This window comes from Thamnophis sirtalis, unplaced genomic scaffold, assembly GCF_051295495.1.
Source record: "Thamnophis sirtalis isolate CommonGarterSnake01/CBP01778 unplaced genomic scaffold, rThaSir2_p1.2 scaffold_4, whole genome shotgun sequence".
In the NCBI taxonomy this organism is placed as follows: domain Eukaryota; kingdom Metazoa; phylum Chordata; class Lepidosauria; order Squamata; family Natricidae; genus Thamnophis; species Thamnophis sirtalis.
The window spans coordinates 120,291,697-120,297,067 of record NW_028261384.1 but is presented as its reverse complement, the minus strand read 5'-3'; positions in this window follow the sequence as shown (position 1 = coordinate 120,297,067).

Sequence of the window (5,371 nt, the reverse complement as noted above, 5' to 3'; positions counted from 1 at the left end):
AATTGTTTAAGAAATATAATGCTAAATCTGCATTCACAAGCGGGATTTAAAAAGTCATGAGCCAGATAGCTGAGGTTGTGTAGTCAAAATAAAATACTTTCTCATGGGAACCAGTGATGTTCTCACACCTGGCCAGAGGATGGAGGAGTGATGTTACCAGATCAGCCGATGCTGCACTGGTTGAGCTATGTGACTGTTTGGGATTTGGGAGGGGGAGGTGTCTTTCACGTTTAATTAGGTGAAAACTGAGAGACCAGATATGTGCCAATATGATATTTCCAATAAATATAATTTATTGGAAATAAATATCGGAGTTTTGCTTGCAATGGATCTATTACTTGGAACCCTGACAAGGAGGAAGTTATTTTACATCTCACCTTTATTATTTTTTTACAAATAACTCACAACAATGAGCATGCTTATTGCCTTGAGTTACATATAAAGCAATAAAGGTGAAATAAAAATCTAAGAATATAATAAATGATGGAAGCTCCAATTGCATGATTGATGCCACATTGCTTTTGAATATGCAGTGGGCTGCCATTTTTACTTAATCTTTATGTCCCACTCCTGCTCAATGACCCTGGAAGGCTACAACTCCATACCTTTCAAACCAGAGTACAGGATACGGGAACAAAGAAATCCTGTAATGGTTCAGCAGAAGTAACCTAGCTCCGTTTTGGTGACCTGCGAACTACAGTTCTATTGGCTACATATGCCTATACACTGAATAATTAACTGCATAGGTGATCTCACCTAACCTGCCAGATTAACTAGCCTGAAATACGACTCCCGCTGAAGATGGTTAGGCCCCTTGTTGGATATGTCTGTCTTTATTATGAGTTTGTTAGCCAAATTTATCATTTTATTCTCTATGTCATATACCCATGATGGTGATCCTATGGCACGCATGGGACAGGTGGCACGCAGAGCCCTCACTGCAGGCATGTGAGCTGTCACCCCAGCTCAGCTCCACTGGGCATGCGCATGCGCCTCCCGCAGGTCATCTGATTTTCAGGTCTCTGCTGCGTATGTGCAGGGATGTCGTGCGAGCATGTGTAGGGGGCACGGCACAGTGTGTGTGTGTGTGTGTGTGTGTGTGTGTATTGCATGCACATTACATTATGGGTGCACACATCCATGGGAGCTGTTCACAGGTGTCCACAGGCTTTTGGCACATAGCAACAAAAAGGTTAGCCATCATTGACATTTTATATATGTGGGTATATGCATAATTTTGTATTTATTTATTTTGTCATGTTTATGTAGTGTATATTGGAGGTGGTGATCCTTTGAGAGCTTTATGCAGCAAAATGTCAGTTTAATGTATGCCGATTAGTGTACATTCAAAGTGACAATAAAGTTATTCTAAGTCTCTATGTATTAACTAGTGTTTAAATCACCCTCTCCAAAGCAGGGCTAGCTAAGGTGGAAAATTTCTCTCCCTCTATTTCTCTCTCTCCCTCTACCCACCTAAGCACACACACTCTCTCCCTAGCTACCTACTATGTTTCTCTCTCTCTCTCTCTCTCCCCCACCCCCCTCTACCTACCTATGTACACTCTCTCTCCCTACTGTGTTTCCCCGAAAATAACACAGGGTCTTATTTTATTTTGATCCACAAAATATGGCATTGTCTTATTATCGGGGGGGGGGTGTCTTATTATTTTGGGGATGCAGGAGGCAGCAAGCATGGGACTGCATGTCCTGTCACCCCCATCGCCTCCCCTCCCTGTTCTTTGCACCGGCTGAGCGGCTGGCCGCACTGCTCTGACGTGTCCTGTCACCGCCCTGCGTTGGGTTGGGCTTTCTTTGCGAGGGGGACAATCTGAAGAGTGAGAAATTTAGGAAGCCTGGGTTGGTGTGGGGCAGTTTCTCCAGTGAAGCATCTGATTCATCCCCAGTGGTGAGCTTTTTGCCTCCTCTCTGCCCCGGCTTGGAAGCTGCAGAGGAAGCCTGCCATGCTCGGCGAGTGGGGGAGAAGAGACGACAAGAGAAGCCATGTCTCGCTTCACGCCTCTCACTTCTCCCCCACCCCACTTGCCACCCCTCTCGCTAAAGAGACGGTGGGGAAGGGAAGCAGCCTTTGTAAAGCAAAATTATAAACACTTAACCTTTTTTATCCTTTTATCCCTTTTCATATTTGTCCTTTATTTCCCCCCCCCACTGTACTGTACATATGGTCCATGTTGAAGTGCATTGAGACAGTTGCCAGGGGTGACAAGATGAGGTTAGTTTTATAACTTGCTTCAGAACCCCCCCCCCCTTCATCTGGCACTCCAACCTCTTCATTTGGGGGGCAAAGACAAGATTACAGAATCCCTTCCTGAAATGTTCCTTTTCTCCCTTTTTTAGGTGTGTATGGACCTCTGATTACAAACCTCCACTGCCTTGTGACTATATCCACTACTGGAAAAGGCTTCAGGAGTCAACCTCCAGGCAAAATCCGGAGCCGGAGTCATGGAAGCAGTTCGTGACTCTGTACAACCAGGTTCTGGTAACTCCTGCGACGCAGCTGGAACCGATCGTATCAGCTCTGCCATTCGATTGGACTATTTCAGCAACATGGAGAGGGGGGATCTGCTGCTTGGGTAACAGTCTTATCGTCCATATTATTCTACCCAGGCCTCGTGCCCTGGAGAGGACACTCCAGCTTTACCTCTTTCCAGAGCACGGCACCATAGGTTTGTGAAAGACAAATGGATGCCAATGCAGTGCACTTTCAACAACAATTGAGTCCAAAATTTATGTTGCTAAGTGAAACATTTGTTAAGTGAGCTTTGCCCCATTTTACAAGCTTTCTTGCCAGTGTTGTTAAGTGAATCATTGCAGTGGTTAATAACATTGTTAAGGGGACCTGGCTTCCCCATTGACTTTGTCAGAAGATCACAAAAGCTGATCACATGATCCCTGGACACATCAACTGTCATAAATATGAACTGGTTACCAAGCATTTTGATTATCTGACCGTGGGGATGCTACAAATGTCACGATGTGAAAAAGGTTCATAAGTCACTTTTTTCAGTGCTGTTGTAACTGAATGGCCATTAAATGAACTGTTGTAAGTTGAGGACTACTTGTGTAGGAAAATTTTGGGTTGACTGATCATTTACACAATGGGAACCATACAAGGACAAAATAAGCTTTATCCTCCCCTCTTTTGCTTCATTAAACATGGAATTTGCCATCTGCTGCTATTCTGATGTCTAACAAACAGGCCTTCCTCATTTATGAGTGAATGTAAAAATAATAAAAGTAGGATGTATATCAAATAAATAAATAGGATTTCATGAGCTCCAGCTCACTTCCTAAGATACATAAGGTGGACTGAGTAGGATTCTAATTGGGATGACTCTGGGTGGGGCAGATAGGGTAAAAAAATGTTAAATGCAGATTAGATGTAGGGCAGATTAAAAGCATTTTATCAACTGGCAACTTCATGAAAAAACCCAATATATTTGCTGAGGATGTGTGGGTCCCTGAAACCATTTAATGTGAGCTTAGAATTTCTCTCGTCAGTGGCATTGTTGAAGTTCCTTTGAGGCTGGTGGGCAGGGGTCTTTCAAAGCCCACTTTGAGCTACTTCAATGTTGTATGGACCTCTGGGACATTTCACTCACAAACTAATTTCCCTAGATACTGGCCAATCTGATGGTAGATGAAACAGGAAGGCAACAGCTACTGGCCCCCATTATGTCCACATAGCCCAACATCATTGTTAATTGGAGCATGATTTGACCTTGTTGGGTATTCAGAACATTTGAGTTTAGGAACACTTGTTTTTCCAGAGCAAGTAGAAGCCTTGGGACCTCACCGCAACATGGCTAGGAAATACAACCCCTACATCACACAAGGCAGTGCGATATGCAACCTTGAAGCTGTTGCTGCCCTCAACACCACCTATTAAAGGACATTGTGTTAACAGCATGAACACCATACCCTAAAAAAATTCAAAGTTTCTGTTGCACCAGTTAGCAGACAATGACACTTGTGGTGAGGGAAGGCTGCTCAACCACCATTCAATTCTTGGCAATGTGAAGTAATGGTAGCTGGACAGGGATATCAAAAACACTTGCTCCAGGTGTGTACCTAGGCTAAAACTCAGGCAACTTCTATTGTTTAGTGCCAGTGCAGGATGACAGCTCCAATATACAGCCCTGCAGATGTTTATTATTTATTTTTTTTATAAAAAATTATAGGCTGCCCATCTTACCTCAAGGTAACTTGGATCGCTGTAATCCATTTGTTGTGCCTTTCGCTGAATAGCCCGATTTATTTTGACAAGGTGGAATTGGTTATAGTCCAATCTAAGATTCCTTAAGGCCAATCTTAATTGTACCGCACTAGTTAACGGTGCACTAAATAAAATCACTTGTACTGCTAAAAATTATAGTATTAATTGCTATCTTCACTAGAAATCAGAAGACTGGATTCTGTGTTTTCAATCACATCTCAAACTCCCAATTGCAAAACTATAATAAATCTCCAGAAGGGCCAAGCAGGATTACACTTTTTCACTGTCAGTTGATCCCAAATGGTTGTGAAAGAGTATGTGAAATGCAAATTCCTGAAATGCAAATTCTACCCTGTAGCCAAATCAAGATGTGCAATAAACTACAGACTACCTTTCTGAATGTATATTAAAAAATACGTAAACACATCCCTGTAAATAGAGAACCAAAACGTAAGACATTTCGATATAGATAGTCCTCAACAACCATTGAACAACCAGCAGCAACCAGTGGTGCACCACTGGAAAACCTGAAGGACCAGCTGAGGGACAGATCATGGGAAGAAATTATTTTGACACGAAGAAGCCACACCGACTTGTTGCCACATTCTCACTTAGTCATGACGATTTCTGTAAGCGCATCCATTGGGGAAAAAACACTGCCTATTACTTCTAGTTATTGGGTACTGACGTCAACTGGGGGTTGACCTTATAGAACATTGATGGCTAACCTTTTTCTAAAGGTGTAATAAAACTGTGTATGCAGGCTATTGCGCACATGCGTGTGCCCACCCAACCTTGCAGGTGCAACCCCAACCTACGCAAGTTACTCCCCTGCGGGGGAGGGGGTGTCACCCTACCCAGGCTCCGAGGGTTTCCTGGAGCCTGGGGAGGGCCAAAACGGTCTCCCTCGGCCCTCCGAAAGGCCAAAAATCCTCTGGCCGGCATGCACACTGGAGCCAAGGGCTGCCATGCCAGCAAATAAGGCTCTGCGTGCCACCTATGGTACGCGTGCCATAGATTCGCTGTCACGGTTATAGAAGAATCAAATGGGGATAAAGAGGAAATGAAATCTCTATCAAGGAACCTATGGCTGTAATAATTCCCTTTGCTCCCCTCCATAAATATACAATTCATTAC